The sequence below is a fragment of the Urocitellus parryii genome, chromosome 6 (assembly GCF_045843805.1).
Source record: "Urocitellus parryii isolate mUroPar1 chromosome 6, mUroPar1.hap1, whole genome shotgun sequence".
In the NCBI taxonomy this organism is placed as follows: Eukaryota; Metazoa; Chordata; class Mammalia; order Rodentia; family Sciuridae; genus Urocitellus; species Urocitellus parryii.
In genome coordinates this window covers 22,042,568-22,062,784 of record NC_135536.1, presented here as the reverse complement: position 1 = coordinate 22,062,784, position 20,217 = coordinate 22,042,568, and positions in this window count along the sequence as shown.

Sequence of the window (20,217 nt, the reverse complement as noted above, 5' to 3'; positions counted from 1 at the left end):
CTACCTACAGAGATACTTTCAGGCAGAAGCAAGATTTCATTATTTCAGAGATCTGTGAAACTTTTAGTAGGCAAACACATCTTTAAAAGACAATGTCTCTATTTCTCATGCTGATGCATTCTAGAGGATGGAAATTCCATAATAAAGATATTTCATTTAACTTAAAAGTTTATAAATCAGATCATTGTATGATAGTTATCTTTCCCCCATTTATATTATAATTTCTGAAATATACTTTTATCAAAATTGAACATTCATCCCTAGGAATGTAGGAAACTTAGAAATATATAATCAAACAGGGTATGGTGGTGCATGCCTGAAATTCCAGGTAACTGGGAATCTGAGGCAGGAGAATTGCAAGTTCTAGGACAGCCTGGGAAATTGAGCAAGATCCTATCTCAAAAACATTTCAAAAAATAAATGGCTGGGGATGTATTTCAGTGGTAGAGTGGTTCCCTAGCATGTGTGAGACCCTTGGTTCAATCCACAGTACCACCTACACACACACACAAAGTATATAATAAAACCAATAGTAATAATTTTATAATAAAATATTTTCTCAAAGTATCATATATAATAGTATGCTTAGAACATAGTATAGCAAAAGGAAATGAGCTCAGATTTCAGAGTAAAACAAATTTATGTTAATGCTAGTTCAGCACAATATACTTTATTTCTGAAGTGGAGTTGATAAATAAAATCAGATACATAAATAACCTAGGTGATGAGTAGGCATTGTTAGTAATAAACATAACAATTGCCCATGTAAAAAATAAGACTGATAAGCTCAGTAATGTATAGGACTAAAAAACTGACAATTATTTATGGGAAAAGAAAAACAAACCTTTTATGAAGAAACTCATGATTATTTTTTCCTTTATTTTCAAATTTAAAAAAGCTTTAAAAAGTCTTTCCCCCTGTACCTATCTTATTCCTATCTTATACTATTACCTGCTTTCACTAGACATTTTCAGTGGGGGCAGTGAATTCTGCTATAATAGAAATACTGTATTATTATGCTGATTCTTACAATAAGGAAGCACTATTTTTCTTTCTTTTTTTAAATTTAAGAATCAGACAGGGAAGCATGCATTTTGACATCGTGGAAAATTCAGATGCCATTCCAATTTCCGGAGGCAGGTTCTTTTTTATTTATTTATTTTTTAAAATCGTATCACAAGATAAGGAGCTAAATCACTATTTGGTGTGACTTAGATACAAGAAATGGAGAGCTGTGATAATGAAAATGAATTTTATTGTCATTTGTAACTAAAAAGAAATAATAAAAAAAAAAGCAGTGTGGTGACTGGAAAGAAGTTCATAAAAGCCTTTGTTCACTCAAGTATCTGTATCTCAGTACAACAGCTCATTTTTCCATCTGTCCTTCTTGTGTTACTGGGTGCAACCCCCTCAATAAACAGAGCAAAACCAGTTGGACAGTTATCACTATTATATACTTACCTTTTAATTTGTTGTATTTATTTAATAACTGATGAAACAGAGGCTTGGTTGGTTTGATAATATTCCACGTTAATTTGGTTGAGCTCTAGATAAGAGTTTCTTTTATTAGAAAAAAATTTGGCTCAACTATTTATAAATAAAGTGGATGGAGCAAAAACATAGGCAATGGATGAAAGTATTTGGCTAATGGCATAATGTCAAGATAAATGATTACACTTCCTTTAATGACTAAAAGGAGTTTATGTCACAGTAAATGTCACTACTGCAGAAAGATAATCCAGGCTACTATAAGTAGCCTTACTGTGAGTTCCTTGAGTTAAGACAGTTGTGAACTTTTAGCATTTCTCTTTCTTTCAGAGTTAAGGGGTGGGCACCCTGTGGAGTCTGTGATTTTATTAAGAACTGTGGCTACTTTTTTATTGATAGTAACTATCACTGAGGAAACTTGAAAATGAAATTCAAAATTGGATTGAAGCTAATAGAGTAGCATCCTGAATAGCAAATGTGCACAAAAATTATACTTTGTTTCCCATTTCATACAATATAATGTTTTGCATTTACCTAACTTGATAATTCAGATTCCTACACAGAGATTTTTGATGATCTCCAGCCCACCAACAATCCCTACCCTCACTATAATCCCTACTCTCTCTATTATCTTTTTGTTTTCAATTTTCTGAAATCTAGCTTTGAAACCTCAAAAGGAAATAGGAATAGAAACCCCATAGAGGTTATAAGCTCAGCTTTGGAATTAGGTTTGTTTCTAAATTCTAGCCTGGCTATTTCTGAGTTGTGCAAACTTTGACTTGTTACTGAGCTATAGTTCCTTCATCTGTACACATAGAATCCACCTCCAGAAATAATTGTGGTGGCTTGATGACTGAGTGTCAATATCCAAGTACCAAGCCTGGCATATAATAAGCACTCAATAAATGATAGGTCTGCTCTGGCTGTCATCAATGCTAACCGAAGCCTACTTTCATAACTAAGTGCTTTTAGGTTTAAATGCTTTCAAAATCTTCACCCTGCTTTATCCATTTATTCACTTAATTATTCATTCAATACATATTTTTGATTGTTTATTGATTATTTCAGGAGGACTCTTAATACGTCATATAACTAAGCACAAAAGAACCATTAGAAAGACATTGAAAAAGGCTGAGGTGAAATGGCCAATGTTCTTATACTCTCTTCTACTTTTCTCTGAAGGACAGTCATTGATTTAACCAAAACTTCATTTGTCATGTATTATATCGAATGTTCTAGAACATGGAACGCAAAGAAAAGTTGATATGAACTGTGTTTTATATGGACTCTTTGTTTGTAGGAATTATTTTTCACAATTCTTTGACCTGCATGAGTGGAAAGCCAGTTAATTGTATGTTTGTCCCTGATCTCCTGCCTCAGACTCTAAAAATAAAGGATCTGAGTTTGTTGTTTAAGATGGCAGTATTTGCTTTGGACCACAGAGGTGTGCCAAAACCTGAGACATAAAATGAACACCAAAGAGAAAAAGGAGTCTGTGTTCCACAGAATAGGTCACAGAAGAGAATCTCTCTAGGCTGCAGAATTCCTAAAAGAGAACTGAAAACTGGAGAGAAATCTCTTTACAACATGCCCAAAGTGGCATACTTAAGAAAATATCTTCTTTATTATCTTCCTTATTTTTACTCCATATATTTAAATGTACCTCTTACCATGAGGTGGAGGTGAAAACACAACCACCACTCTTCCACAAGAAATGGAGCCCTTAGCCAAGGCTGTCTTGATGTGACCTTACATCTCCCCTAATTACTTTCCTTTTATTAATCTTGATCTGCCTATTATGATAGCTCCAGTACATTATGCTTCTACTGACCTTGCCTGGGAAGATCAGGAGTTTATTAAACATTTGGAATGCTCGTGAGTAGATGAACTTGTGGAAAAAAATGTAGTATTATAATTAAAGATATCATAAGCTGGGGATATAGCTCAGTTTGTAGAGTGCTTGCCTTGCATGCACAAAGCTCTGGGTTCAATACCCAGCACCACACACACACACACACACACACACACACACACAATTTTTTTTTTTTTGTGTGTGTGTGTGTGTAGAGAATAAAAATGTCCCAGACTTTCCTATAACTCTATGCAAATTCCAACCGGCTCTTAAAGTATAGCTTACATTCTCCCATGAACTTTTTTGAACTATTTTAGTCTGACGTTCATTTTTTTTTGCTCCTTTTATTTATTTGAGTCAATTACAAATTTATGACTTATTTCAGTCGGGTGCAACTTATTATTTCACTTTAATCTATGGTAAATTACTTTTATAGATTGTATCAGGTTCTTCATCAAGTTGTGTAAGATCTTTATGACTATTATCATGACCTTAAGCATTATTCTCTTAATCAACTGCAAATTTTCATTGTAATCATATAAATAATACCAATGCTACTTTGGATTTTGTTTATTTGAAGGATTTTACAAAATATTTCCCATGTGTAGTATCCATATCCGTTCAGGTTTTTCCCACTACCCTTTGAGACAGATATCTACTCTAATTTTTACAGATTAGGAAATGAAATCAGATGGAAATTTAAGATATATCTAAAAGTGAGGCAATAACATAGGATAGAAGTAGAAAAACATTGAACTTTTTTATTCTTTGAAAAATACAAGAATTGCGTTGAAAAGGGACAGGTGATACATTATCTGCTGATCTTTGGACCTTATAATGCTATTCCCCCTAGTGGGAAGAAAAAAGAGGGACAAAGGCAGGGCTCTGCTAACACACGTATCACTTTTATGGGAACTGGGAAAGGCATGTCCTTTGGGTGGATGCAGCCCTGGCAGGTGGTCATGGACTACTTCTTGCTCAGAAGTCCTTGGACTGGACCTGGCTGTTCACCTTCAGGTAATGCTAGGAAAAGATGGCTGCGGAAAGGACTGTATGCTCCAAAGCAGATACTGGTATAAAAGAAATAAGCTGTACTGAACAAATGTATTGTGTGTGGGGGGGATCAACAAAGGAAGGAATATAAAGATAAATATAGAAGTAAGTACCTTTTTGGCATAGAGTAAGAATCATGGTTCTATAGACCTATGCATTCTGGGACTGTAATTCTCAGTAAGCAGAGAGCATAGTTTAGGAAAGTTAGTTCCATTTATTTTCTTTTTTCTTTCTGTCTTTTTTTCAGCCTAAATTCAAGAGGCTTGAGTTCTTAAAATATTCCAAGTCTTCAATAAGTTATTTTCATTCATGTGTCATGCCATTCTTGAAGGTATCTTTGAGAATTTTAAAAAGAAGAGGAATTTTCTTTCCAGGAAATAAACAAACAACAACAACAACAGCAAAAAAGAAATCAACATCTGCATACAACCATTTCACAATTACTTTCAGTGGTTATGTGGGTACATTCTTGGTCTTACTAGGGTATTGCCAAATCTCATTTATAATCATAATTATCAAAGGTCCATTAAAATATGTTGATACCCTGCCTTTATCCTGGTAGATTCTGATGAATAGGTTTGAGAGCCAGCCTAATACGTTTGAATTATTGTCCTACATGTAAAATGAAACCAAATAGAAAGAGTCAACGGGTGTGAAAGAAAGGTAATTAAAGACTTTGCAACAGTGTTTATGCTGTCAAGTGTAAGCCAGTGGAGAATGTATGCATAAATGAATTGGCTATTTGAAAAAGATGTTTCTGGAGTTATATTTTCATTATTTCTCTTATACTGTTCATAAGAGTCATGAAAAATAGAGTAGAAGTCTATGGGCAGAAGGAAGGTTTGCAGAATGTAGTAGAGAAGGGGTGTTGCAAGATGTGGCACAGGGACAAAGGGACTCTTTCCACAGTTGATTGCACATGGGGAGCCCCTGGGAGGACTGCCAATTTTGCTAGGCAATAGTAGTGTGGATTTCCTTTGTCAAGGTGAGTAGTGGAGTGAAAATACTTAGGGCATTTAGAATGTGAAAGTAAGTAAGGAATTATGAAAGATGGTCCTTGATAGGGAATATTTTCCAATGAAACAAAGTAAAAAGAAAACTTGTAAACCAAAGTCCACAGATTTGCCATGATATATTTAAAATTTTTTCTTCATGGATTCTCATCAGGAAACAAACTGTAACATTTGCAAGAATTGCTTTTTCACTTCTTTACAAGGAAAAGTTGTAGAGTACAGAGTATTGGGCTGAATATTAGACATGGAAGGTTCCTGTGAGGTTAAAATTTCTACCACCAAGTGTTGATTTCTTTCCTCTTTTCCAGTTTAGTACTAAATGCAAAGATTAACTCTACTTTCATTTTCTAATATTAATTAATATTTTAAATGTTGCAAAATTTTATATGATGAAAAGAAAACGTAGGATTTTTTTCCCAATTGGCAGAAAATTTCTGTAATTTTTTCCTCTTAAATGTCACTTGTTGAGGGAAAAAAAAAACCTAGAGATGTTTTATAGCATAGCTAGTATAAGAAAATTCATTGAACAAGTTTATATGTAAAAAGTGGGGTTGCAGAGTATTATGGAGAATACTAATCTGAAGAGACACGGTATATGGGTTCCTGTTCTTAGGACCCGAGGCATTTTATTTCTCTTCTGAGAGCCTCAGTTTTTATGTATATGCATAAGAAAAAGCTTTGTGTGCCTGGTGGATGGAATGCTAAAACTGGGAAGATTACACATTCATTCAGTAGACATTAATTGAACACCTATTATATTCGAGTATGATGGGAGGCCTTGTGTATACTGACTGTGACTTGGCCTTAAAAAATCACTGGGTATGGTGGGGCAGAGAAATGGCAATTAAAGAAATTATAAGACAGGGGAGAAGAGGAAGGAAATAAAGACAATTAATATGGACCCCTGGGCGACTCTGGGATGAATACCCTTAACTGTCCATACCCCACCTGATAAAGAACCAGGACTTTGGGTTATTTTCCCCAATTTTGCCCTCTTTCAAGCAGCTTGGAGATGTATTCACCCATTTTTTTTCCATAGAAATCGAATGTAGACATTGACTGTGGGGCCCTTGCTGCTCTGCCACTGCAACTGATTTTTAAAACGGACACTTTTATTTCTCTTCTCTTCTCCCTGCTCCTCCCTAATCTCTCCACTTCCTTGTTCTCTGGGGAAACAGGATGATCTTTCTTCCCCATTTTAGGCAGATGTATTTCTGAGTTTCTCCTTTGCTAGCAAAGAAAAGAGATGTACATAATTCCTTGAGAAGGGGTCTTTGGGTATTATAGGATTTCTAAGCTTTCTTCAATTACATTTTTGTCTTAGTCTATTGTGTATTGCTGTAACAGAATATCACAGACTCGGTGATTGATAAAGGAAACACATTTCTACCTTACAGTTCTGGAGGCCGGGAAGTCCAAGATCTAGGAGCTGACATCTTGCAAGAGTCTTCCTGTTAGAGTGAGAGGGAGCTGAACTCTTCATTTTATAATGAACCACTCCACTGACAAGGAACCCAATCTTATAACAGCATCCATCCATTCTTGAAGGTAGGGCCCTCAGGGACTAATGAACACTTAAAGGTTCATTGTATTTTGATGTGGCAACTGAATTCCAACATTAGTTTGAGAGAGGAAAATCATCCAAATCATATAATTATTCTACTGGTCCTCTCACCAGACTCACGTACTCACACATGAAATACATTCTTTCCCTCTTTATCACTCTGAAGACTCAACTCATTTCAGAGTCACCTCGAAAATTCCAAATCCAGAATCTCATCTGAATCCGATATGGGTGAGGTTCAGGGCACTATTCATCCTGAGAAGAATTCCCTCCCAGCTTGAGCCTGTGAAATTGAAATAAGTTGTCTGCTTCCAAAATACAGTGGTTATTGGAGTAAGGATAGATATCCTATTCCAAAAGGGAGAAATAATCATGAAGAGATGAGTAACTGTCCCTACATAAATCTAAAAGCCAACAGGGAAAATAGCATTGTCTTAGCACTAAAGAAGAATCTTGGACTCCATGCTTGTATCCTGCAGACACTGATGAGGAAGCCTCTGTTGTGTGCCATCCCCCGATGGAACAGCAGAGGGGCAAATGTATCCCTGAGAAGGAATAAAGCACATAAAGGGATGTTGGGAGCTGCAAATGAATCATTGCTTTGAACTCTGTGAACCTGAGCAGTGAGATGCCTCTCCTGGAAATACTATGGTGCTAAGGTGCCAAGGGAAATGCCCATTTGCAGATGACTCCTCTTCATAGGGAGAATTCCATGCTTGTCATGGAATTTGCTAGTTCAAAAGCCTTGATTTCAAATCCTAGCTACCTGAAGGGAGAAGAGATGGGTGCAAACTGATAAGCCCCAGCTAAGCTCTTTTGCTCACAATTTCCTCCTGTTTACCTCAAGAAGCCTTTTCACAGTGAGTCCGTTTGATGTTTAAAACCTATATAATGTACACGTGGAGGCTTGCTCATTGTTGAATCAGAACCCATCAGGGCTGATCCACCCACAGAGTCCCACTTTACACCTATAATCGAGTCTTTGTCTTTATTTCAAATAGTTTCTTTCTTTTTTAAAAAAAAATATTTTTAGTTGTAGATGAACAAAATACCTATATTTATTTATTTTTATGTGGTGCTGAGGGTGGAACCCAGTGCCTCACACGTGCAAGGCAAGCACTCCACCACTGAGACACAAACAACCTCAGCTCCTTCACATAATTTCTATTTTCCCAATCCACCCAACACCTGTGTTAGAGAACTGTTCATTTGGCCTGCAGGTCTGCTGATACAGGGACTGGACTTGTTTCATTATAATCCATTTCTGAGAAAAGGAACCCAGCCACTCCTACTAAAGCGGCATTATTCCATTCATGACGGTGGAACCCCCATAATATAAATCACTTCTTAAAGGCTCTGCTCTTTTGTTTATTAGACTCTTCTTAAGGTGCCTACTTTGTACCAATTGTTTACCTTTGGAAGCATGAATGACGCAGACATAAAGGACATTTAATTACTTATATTGTAAGTGAATCCTATCTAAATATTGATGGGAATTTTGGGAACACACACATATACATACCATTAAGAGGAGATAACTTAGAAATACCAGCAGTTGGTGCTTCGGCATTAAGTTAAAGGGAGTGGTACTATCACAGGCCCACAGTGAGCTCTCTGAAGTTTCAGGCAAATGAAATAAGATATTTGTGCTAAAGGGAATTTAGTCCAATAACCACATATTGTAGAAGACAAACAGACCTTGTAAGAGGCTGACTTGCATATTGATACCCCATTTTTTCAGTGTCAGAAGCTCAAGTGTGTGAGATCAACAGTTGAGAATCCTATTGAGGCGGCCCTATAAATTAATTAGGATTGCTTGATCTTGTTCTCCATCAAGATGCTATACACTTCTCCTTTTTCAGCTTTTCCTCAAGTTTTCTCTTTCACTTGATAACTATTTTTTTTTTTTTGCACAAGATAGGCCACCATGCTTGCTTGATTTCTCGTATTTCTCTCACCCTATCTTTAAAAAAAAATTTCTTATTTTGTAAGGATCTTTCCAGAAAGGATGAACAAAGCCAACCTTGAGATATGCAAACATAATAAGCTTATATTGGCTTGCTTCCGAAAACCAACTTTGTTTATGCTGTGCATGGGTTTCAATCTGGTGCTTCAGGTACATTCCATAGGATATTCACCTTTGTGATGTGGCAAAAAAACAAGACAATAAAACAAACCAACCCTCAAAACTGAGAATAATTAGTTCACGGTTGCTAAATGGTTAAAGGCCAATTGGGTATTTCTCAGTATAGCTCAAGGGTTTTCTTCATCATGATCGTTTGAGATCTTTTTAGTAAAAATACACCAACCTCAAAAGAATTATTAATCAAAACTTTGTAGAGGTGGTGTCCACCTAAGTTTGAAACTGTGATAGTGAGTTTGGTGGCAGAACTTTGAAAATAAAATACATCAAAATCATCGAATGCTGTAGTCTAATTTTTTTGGTTGCTGGTCAAGAAATTCAACTTCTTAAGAAAGACAATGGCTAGTTTGGTTTTGGGTGAACAGATGAATTAGGTCCCTGTGTACTTTGAGCTCTGTTCCTTCGGTAACAGACTTGGTTTTCTAGCAACAATAACTTTCTAACTACGGCAGGGCTGAGTGGAAAATACAATCACTGATTGATGGCCAGAACCCTGCGGTGTTTTGAACCTTTAAAGAAGCTAAGACTGGTGGCTGATTGGTGGTTGAAAGGGGCTAAATGTTCTCTCCTGGAGTTCAGGGAACCAGCTGCTTCCTGAGCTGGTGAAAAGAGAGAAAACCTTGAGGCAGAAGAGCTTCAATTTGCATGAGATGTACTAAGCAAGCCTCCCATTAGCTGACTGTTGCCTCTCTTGATGACTACCTAAGGGAAGAGATGGGGGTTGTGAACTTTGAAGTGGATTATTAATTATTCATGCCTCCTTCTGCCTGATGGAGGTAACCTGCATCTCAGGAGCCAGGCCCAGAATTCATTATCTTCCTGTCGATGTTTGCAATAAAAATAACACTGAATATTAATCCTTTCACCTTCATTCTTAACTCCCCCTTCCCTCCTCCATTCTCAAGACAAGTTATGCAAAATGCTGCCTCTTCCTTAATTTTCCTCCTCCCAACATCATTTATTGTTTATTCAACTATTTGGAGGTCCATTAAACTTAAAATTAGTTTCAAGGGCTAGTTGCTTACTTGAAACTCCCCAGAAGGCACTATTTTTTTCTACCCAGGTTTTCAACTTATTTTTTAGCATTTTTAGCATCGTGACATGATTAGTGAGTGACTTGTCACCTGTCCCTTTTTTATTTCTCTGCTTTGAAATGTTAAGAGTTTTAAACATTTCCTTTCCCTTGAGTTCTCTAGAGACTTTACTGTCATGTCAGGTTTAATCAGAGTTTTATATAAAAAGCAGAAGACTTGAGCCCCTGTCAAATGTGGCCTGTGTGTGTGTGTGTGTATGTGTGTGTGTGTGTGTGTTTGTGTGCACATGCATATGTATGTGTGCCTTTCACATCTGCCTGTATATTACTTTTTTAAAATCCAATAGACAGATTATTATATCTGAAAAATGTAAGTTGATTAAGTGGAAGATTGTTAAGTCCTAATAAAGAAAAATCTATCACCTGTTATATTGAGAAAAAGATTGATTCAGAGGTGGATTAAGACTAATTTGCAGAAGGTTTGGTGTGAAGATTTTTAAATAGGAAATAAAGAATGTAACACAAATATTACCATGATATAATAATATGAATTGAACAAATGTAATGACAGTTATGGAGTTAATGCTAAAAAATATATGTGGCAGTAGTTCTACTTCTTGGCTTTGTTCTAGCTTTCCTTTTTTTCCTACTTTGTATTCTCTCTCGTCAGTCATCTTTTTCTTTTTAAAAAATTTTTATTAACTAAAAATTATACCAGAGTGACCACTATGTTTTTTTTTTTTTATTGGTCGTTCATAACATTACATAGTTCTTAATACATCATATTACACGGTTTGATTCAAGTGGATTATGAACTCCCGCTTTTACCCCGTATACAAATTGCTGTATCACATCAGTTACCCTTCCATTGATTGACATATTGCCTTTCTAGTGTCTGATGTATTCTGCTGTCTGTCCTATTGTCTACTATCCCCCCTCCCCTCCCCTCCCCTCCCCTCCCCTTTTCTCTCTCTACCCCTTCTACTGTAAATCATGTCTTCCATTTGTATTCTCTTGACTTACCCCTCCTTACCTCTTATATGACATTTTGTATAACCCTGAGGATCGCCTTCCATTTCCATGCAATTTCCCTTCTCACTCCCTTTCCCTCCCACCTCTCATCCCTGTTTACTGTAAATATTCTTCTCAAGCTCTTCGTCCCTACCCTGTCCTTGTTTACACCCCTTATATCAAAGGAGTCATTTGGTATTTGTTTTTTAAAGATTGACTAGCTTCACTTAGCATAATCTGCTCTAATGCCATCCATTTCCCTCCAAATTCTATAATTTTGTCATTTTTTAATGCAGAGTAATACTCCATAGTGTATAAATGCCACATTTTTTTTATCCATTCATCTATTGAAGGGCATCTAGGCTGGTTCCACAGTCTTGCTATCGTGAATTGAGCTGCTATGAACATCGATGTAGCAGTGTCCCTGTAGCATGCTCTTGTTAGGGCTTTAGGGAATAGACCGAGAAGGGGAATAGCTGGGTCAAATGGTGGTTCCATTCCCAGCTTTCCGAGAAATCTCCATACTGCTTTCCAAATTGGCTGCACCAATTTGCAGTCCCACCAGCAATGAACAAGAGTGCACTTTTCCCCGCATCCTCTCCAGCACTTATTGTTCTTTGACTTCCTAATGGCTGCCAGTCTTACTGGAGTGAGATGGTATCTTAGGGTAGTTTTGATTTGCATTTCTCTGACTGCTAGCGATGGTGAGCATTTTTTCATGTACTTGTTGATTGATTGTATGTCCTCCTCTGAGAAGTGTCTGTTCAGGTCCTTGGCCCATTTATTGATTGGGTTATTTGTTATCTTATTGTCTAATTTTTTGAGTTCTTTGTATATTCTGGTTATTAGGGCTCTATCTGAAGTGTGTGGAGTAAAGATTTGTTCCCAGGATGTAGGCTCCCTATTTATCTCTCTTATTGTTTCTTTTGCTGAGAAAAAACTTTTTAGTTTGAGTAAGTCCCATTTGTTGATTCTATTTGTTAACTCTAGCGCTATGGGTGTCCTATTGAAGAATTTGGAGCCCGATCCCACAGCGTGTAGATCATAACCAACTTTTTCTTCTATCAGATGCCGTGTCTCTGATTTAATATCAAGCTCCTTGATCCATTTTGAGTTAACTTTTGTGCATGGCGAGAGATAGGGATTCTGATTCATTTTGGTGCAAATGGATTTCCAGTTTTCCCAGCACCATTTGTTGAAGATGCTATCCTTCCTCCATTGCATGCTTTTAGCCCCTTTATCAAAAATAAGATAGTTGTAGTTTTGTGGATTGGTTACTGTGTCCTCTATTCTGTACCATTGGTCCACCCGCCTGTTTTGGTACCAGTACCATGCTGTTTTTGTTACTATTGCTCTGTAGTATAGCTTGAAGTCTGGTATCGCTATACCACCTGATTCACACTTCCTGCTTAGTATTGTTTTTGCTATTCTGGGTCTTTTATTATTCCATATGAATTTCATGATTCTTTTATCTATTTCTACAAGATATGCTGTTGGGATTTTGATTGGCATTGCATTGAACTTATAGAGAACTTTTGGTAATATCGCCATTTTGATGATGTTAGTTCTGCCTATCCATGAGCAGGGTATGTTTTTCCATCTTCTAAGGTCTTCTTCTATGTCTTTCTTTAGGGTTCTGTAATTTTCATTGTATAAATCTTTCACCTCTTTTGTTAGGTTGATTCCCAAGTATTTTATTTTTTGGGGGGATATTGTGAATGGAGTAGTTGTCCTCATTTCCGTTTCAGAGGATTTGTCGCTCATATACAGGAACGCCTTTGATTTATGCGTGTTGATCTTATATCCTGCCACTTTGCTGAATTCATTTATTAGCTCTAATAGCTTCTTTGTAGACCCTTTTGGGTCTGCTAGGTATAGAATCATATCATCTGCAAATAGTGATAATTTAAGTTCTTCTTTTCCTATTTTTATGCCTTTAATTTCTTTTGACTGTCTAATTGCTCTGGCCAGTGTTTCGAGGACTATGTTGAACAGAAGTGGTGAGAGAGGGCATCCCTGTCTTGTACCAGATCTTAGAGGGAATGCCTTCAATTTTTCTCCGTTCAGAATGATGCTGGCCTGTGGCTTATCATAGATTGCTTTTACAATGTTGAGGTATGATCCTGTTATCCCTAATTTTTCTAGCGTTTTGAACATAAAGGGATGCTGTACTTTGTCGAATGCTTTTTCTGCATCTGTTGAGATGATCATATGGTTCTTATTTTTAAGTCTATTGATGTGGTGAATAACATTTATTGATTTCCGTATATTAAACCAGCCTTGCATCCCAGGGATGAATCCTACTTGATCATGATGTATAATTTTTTTGATATGTATTTGAATCCGATTTGCCAGAATTTTATTGAGGATTTTTGCGTCAAGGTTCATTAGAGATATTGGTCTGTAGTTTTCCTTCTTTGATGTGTCTTTGTCTGGCTTCGGAATCAGGGTGATGTTGGCCTCGTAGAATGAATTTGGAAGTTCTCCCTCTTTTTCTATTTCCTGAAATAGCTTGAAAAGTATTGGTGTTAGTTCCTCTTTAAAGGTTTTGTAAAACTCTGCTGTATACCCATCCGGTCCTGGGCTTTTCTTAGTTGGTAGTCTTTTGATGGTTTCTTCTATTTCCTCTATTGTTATTGGTCTGTTTAGGTTGTCTATATCCTCCTGGCTCAATCTGGGCAGATCATAGGACTCAAGGAATTTATCTATGCCTTCACTATCTTCTATTTTATTGGAGTATAAGGATTCAAAGTACTTTCTTATTATCTTCTGTATTTCTGAAGTGTCTGTTGTGATATTGCCTTTTTCATCCCGTATGCTAGTAATTTGGGTTCTCTCTCTTCTTCTCTTCGTTAGCATGGCTAAGGGTCTGTCAATTTTATTTATTTTTTCAAAGAACCAGCTTTTAGTTTTGTCAATTTTTTCAATTGTTTCTTTTGTTTCAATTTCATTAATTTCAGCTCTGATTTTAATTATTTCTTGCCTTCTACTTCTTTTGCTGTTGTTTTGCTCTTCTTTTTCTAGGATTTTGAGATGAAGTATGAGATCATTTATTTGTTGGTTTTTTCTTTTTTTGAGGAATGAACTCCAAGCAATGAATTTTCCTCTTAGAACTGCTTTCAATGTGTCCCATAGATTCCGATATGTTGTGTCTGTGTTTTCATTTAACTCTAGGAATTTTTTAATTTCCTCCTTGATGTCTTCTAAAACCCATTGATCACTCAGCAACCTATTGTTCATTCTCCAGGTGATGCTTGCTTTTTCCTTTCTTCTTTTATCATTGATTTTCAGTTTCATTCCATTATGATCAGATAAGATGCATGGTATTATCTCTACCCCTTTGTATTGTCTAAGAGTTGCCCTGTGACATAGTATATGGTCTATTTTTGAGAAGGTTCCATGTGCTGCTGAGAAAAAAGTGTAGCTACTTGATGTTGGGTGGTATAGTCTATATATGTCAATTAAGTCTAGGTTGTTAATTGTGTTATTGAGTTCTATAGTTTCCTTATTTAACTTTTGTTTGGACGATCTGTCCAGTGGTGAGAGAGGTGTGTTGAAGTCTCCCATGATTATTGTATGTTGGTCTATTAGACTCTTGAACTTGAGAAGAGTTTGCTTGATGAATACAGCTGCACCATTATTTGGGGCATATATATTTATGATTGTTATGTCTTGTTGGTGTATGGTTCCCTTGAGCAGTATGAAGTGTCCTTCTATATCCCTTTTGATTAGCTTTGGCTTGAAATCTATTTTATTAGATATGAGTATGGACACTCCTGCTTGTTTCCGCGGTCCATATGAGTGATATGATTTTTCCCAACCTTTCACCTTCAGTCTATGTATATCTTTTCCTATCAAATGCGTCTCCTGTAGACAGCATATTGTTGGGTCTTGTTTTTTGATCCATTCTACTAGCCTGTGTCTCTTAATTGGTGAGTTTAAGCCATTAACATTTAGGGTTATTATTGAGATATGGTTTGTTCTTCTATCCATATTTGTTTATTGATGTTACTAAACCTGATTTGTTATCCTCTTTGACTACTTTCCCCCCTTTACTGTCCTACGTCCCATTGATGGTTTTCAATGTTGTTTTCCATTTCCTCTTCCTGTAATGTTTTGCCAAGGATTTTTTGAAGAGATGGTTTTCTAGCTGCGAATTCTTTTAACTTTTGTTTATTGTGGAAGGTTTTAATTTCATCTTCTAACCTGAAGCTTAATTTCGCCAGATACACGATTCTTGGTTGGAGCCCATTGTCTTTCAGTGTTTGAAATATGTTATTCCAGGATCTTCTAGCTTTCAGAGTCTGTGTTGAGAGATCAGCTGTTATCCTGATTGGTTTACCCCTAAATGTAATCTGCTTTCTTTCTCTTTCAGCTTTTAAAATTCTCTCCTTATTCTGTATGTTGGACATCTTCATTATAATGTGTCTAGGTGTGGATCTCTTATGATTTTGCACATTCGGCGTCCTGTAGGCTTCTAGGATTTGGGATTCTGTCTCAATCTTCAATTCTGGGAAGTTTTCTCGTATTATTTCACTGAATAGACTGTTTATTCCTTTGGAATGGAGCTCTGTGCCTTCCTGTATCCCAATGACTCTTAAATTTGGTCTTTTGATATTGTCCCATAATTCTTGGATGTTCTGCTCATGGTTTCTTAGCAGACTTGCTGAGCTGTCTATGTTCTTTTCCAGTTGAAATACTTTGTCTTCATTGTCTGATGTTCTCTCTTCTAAGTGATCTACTCTGCTGGTAGTATTCTCAATTGAGTTTTTAAGTTGGTTTATTGTTTCCTGCATTTCTAGAATTTCAATTTGTTTGTTTTTTATTACCTCTATCTCCCTGTGAAATTGATCTTTTACTTCCTGGATTTGTTTGTCAATGTGATCTTTCATTGTCTGATTTTGCTGTCTCATGTCTTCTTTGAGACTCCAGATCATCTGAAGCATATATATCCTGAACTCTTTATCAGATATTCCATCTGTTGCAGCTATTACCTCTTCTAAAGTTGAGTTGACCTGCATTGCTTGTGGTCCTTTCTTTCCTTGTCTTTTCATACTGCCCGCGTTTCTTTCTGCTTGGTACAACTGTTGTGTTTTGAAATTTACCCCCTATTTATTTATGTTGCTCTTGTATACTTGAAAAGTCTCCCTTGCAGGTGCGGGCGGCGGCTGTGCCCCTATTCCAATTGGGGTGACGTGTCTACCACGCTGGCGGCTCTCTGGGCCTGTTCCGGGAGTGGAAGGCGGCTCTGCTCTGTCCCTCTTCCAATTGGGGTGTCGTGACTACAATGCTGGCAGATCGCTGGGCCTGTTCCGGGCGTGGGCGGTGGGCTTGGCTGGCGGGATTCCACCTAATGGCAGTCCCTAACCTCCCTGCTTGCTAATTAATGGCTTCTCTGAGGCGCCACGCCTTCTGTAGCTGCGGGGCAGGCCGCGCGAATCAGTTGGCCTGGATCTCTGGGGTCCTGCTGCTGGCTGTTTTGATGTTGCAAGCTGTTGGAGAGTGGTGGTGTATTCTTCAGCTTTCCCGGATGGTGGCCACTGACTGCCTGGATGGAGTGTCCGCTGTTTTGATGTTGCACTCTGAAGGAGAGTGGCGGTCTATCCTTCAGCTTTCCCGGATGGTGGCCACTGACTGCCTCGGCGGAGTGTCCGCTGTGGGGGATGGGACTGTACCGCTTCCTTCCCCTTCTGAGAACCCGTGCTCGGCCCAAGGGTCCGTGTGGGCTTGGCTGGTGGGATTCCACCTAATGGCCTTCCCTAACCTCCCTGCTTGCCAATTAATGGCTTCACTGAGGCGCCACGCCTTCTGTAGCCGCAGGGCAGGCCACGCGAATCAGTTGGCCTGGCTCTCCGGGCCCTGCTGCAGGCTGCTGGGATCCCTGGCACTCTATCACTTTGATTTTTTCTGCTTGCCCCTCCCCCAGCGCTGGCTAGCCAGGTTTCCTTTTGGCTGCTACTGGGAGGAGGGGTTGGAGGTCAGGTGTCTCTGGTTTCCCCCTAGCCTGTATGGAGGCTCAGCTTGATACTCCCTCTCCCGGCAAGCCTAGGAGAGATTTTATGCGAATTCCCGCTGTCTGGGGGGTGAGCTGAATGACACCGACCTGTTTTGATGTCGCACTCTGAAGGAGAGTGGCGGTCTATCCTTCAGCTTTCCCGGATGGTGGCCGCTGACTGCCTCGGCGGAGCGTCCGCTGTGGGGGATGGGACTATACCGCTTCCTTCCCCTTCTGAGAACCCGTGCTCGGCCCAAGGGTCCATGTGGGCTTGGCTGGTGGGATTCCACCTAATGGCCTTCCCTAACCTCCCTGCTTGCCAATTAATGGCTTCACTGAGGCGCCACGCCTTCTGTAGCCGCAGGGCAGGCCACGCGGACCACTATGTTTTATCCAGTTTTATGGGTTTTTTAAAATCTTTTTTTAAATTTTATTTATTTATTTTTATGTGGTGCTGAGCAGAGAACCCAGTGCCTCACACATGCTAGGCAAGTGCTCTACCACTGAGCTACTACCCCAGCCCTTAAATGCATTTTTAAAAAAAGTTTTAAAATTTGTTTTAATTAGTTATTCATGATAGTAGAATGCATTTTTGCACTTTGATATAGCATACATAGATGAGATATAATTTTTCATTTTTCTGAGTGTACATGTTATAGAATCACTTTGGTCATGCTGTCACATATATACATAAAATAATAATGTCTGTTTTGTTCTACTGTTTGTCCTATCCCCACATCTTCTCCCTTCACTTCTCTGTACCTAATCTAAGGTAAATCTCTATTCTTCTCTAGTGCCCCACCTCCTTATTGTGAATTAGCATCCACATATTAGAGAAAACATTTGGCCTTTGTTTTTTTGGGGGATTGGCTTATTTTACTCAGCATAATATTTTCCACCTTTATTCATTTACTCACAAATACCATAATTTCATTATTCTTTAAAGCTGAGTAATAGTTCATTGAAATTTTTTACCACATTTCCTTTATCCATTCGTCTATTGAAGGACAACTAAGGTTGGTTCCATAGTTTACCTATTGTGAATTGAGCTGCTATAAACATTGACATGGCTGCATTACTGTAGTATACTGATATTAAGTCCTTTGGGTATAAACCAAGGAGTGGAATAGCTGGGTCAAATAGTGCTTCCCTTCCAAGTTTTCTAAGGAATTGCCATAATGTTTTCCATAGTGGTTGTACCAATTTGCAGTCCCATCAGCAATGAATGAATGTACCTTTTCCCCCCATCCTTGCCAACATTTACTGTTACTTGTATTCTTGATGATTGCCATTCTGACTGGAGTGATATGGAATCTTAGAGTAGTTTTGATTTGTGTTTCTCAAATTGCTAGAGGTGTTGAACACTTTTTCATATATATTCAATTGTATTTCTTCTTCTCTGAAGTGTCTGTTCAGTTCCTTAACCCATTTAGTGATTGGATTATTATTATTTTTTTTTGGTGTTAAGTTTTTTGAGTTCTTTATATATCTTAGAGATTAATGTTTTATTGAAGGTGCATGTGGTAAAGATTTTCTCCTAATTTATAGGATCTCTCCTCACATTATTGATTGTTTCCTTTGGTGAGAAGAAGCTTTTAAATTTGAATCCATCCCATTTATTGATCCTTTATTTTACTTCTTGCACTTTAGGAGTCTTGTTATGGAAGTCAGATCATAGGCCGACATGGTGAAGATTTGGGCCTATTTTTTCTTCTGTTAAGTGCAGGGTCTCTGTTCTAGTGCCTAAGTCTTTGATCCACTTTGAGTTGATTTTTGTGCAGGGTGAAAGATAGAGATTTAATTTCATTTTGCTACATATGAATTTCCAGTTTTGCTATTTAGGTGATCCTGAGCAAAGGCCACTTTTTTATCTAAATTGTAGTTCTCAAGTTATTTGTTTATAAAAAAGAGAATAATAATATTGCTTACTCTTTGAGTAAACTGGAAAACTTATGGAAAGTTCATGTAAGATTATTGTTATCAACTGAATGTTGGTTTTTTCAGAATTCATATGTTAAAATCCTGCCACCCATTGTAATGGTATTAGGAGGTGGAATATTTGGAGGAAACTAGCTCTTGGAGGTAGAGTCTTCATCAATGGGATTCGTGTCCCATGGAAAGAATGCTAGAGAATTCTTGTTATTTTTATTTAACATTTGAGAAGGGAACAAGAAGTTTGTACTTTGCAACTGGGAAAAGGGCCCTTACTAGAACCCAACAATACTGGCATCTTGACTTATGAATTCTAGCAACCAGACCATGAGAAATAAATGTTTGTTGTTTAAACCCAACAGTCTGTGGCAATCTGTCACAGCAACCTAAGCTAAAATGATTCAATTCTTAAAAATCCCCATTTACACTTTGTAAGTCTCTAAATGTTACTTTCTTTTAATTTGTTTCCTCATTTTTCTCACTTGTCTTCTTAACCTTGCTCTCTTTCCAATCCTTAAGTATCAGAAGCATATATTTTGCCAATCAAAGGTATAAATGAGTAAATAATTCTTTTATAGAACTCTGTGTAGTTTATTGAATATTGCATATAGGCACCCAAACCAAATGTAGTATTAAAAATTATTTAAACTGACTATACTTAAGTCAAAATAGGGGACTGCATAATTTATTTTTTGATTATTCACTTGATATTTTGGTACATTAGCCTAGTTAGCTTGGATAACTACTCTTAATATGAGCCCAAGGTCATGTTTTAACCCTAAAATTGATTTGGCAGAGAAACGAATTCCATTTGAGAATCTTATCCCCAATTCTGTCACAGATTTTGGTTGAAAAACTGTATGTTTGCTGAAACAATGATTTTCAAAGTGTGTTCTGTAGAACCTTTGGGAGTGGAACTGAAGGATTTGAGGACTATAAGGGTCTTCCCCAATCCATACTGATTTATCAGAACAACTTTCCTCATGTTAAATTCATTTTCATGTGAACTTGTTTTTGAGGAAATAATTTTGCTGCTAACAAAATGTTTAGTCTTATCAAAATGATAAGTAGGAGGAGGAGTTCAAGATTCTGAATGAGCTCAGTGTACTATATATTAGAAACTGGCTCACCTG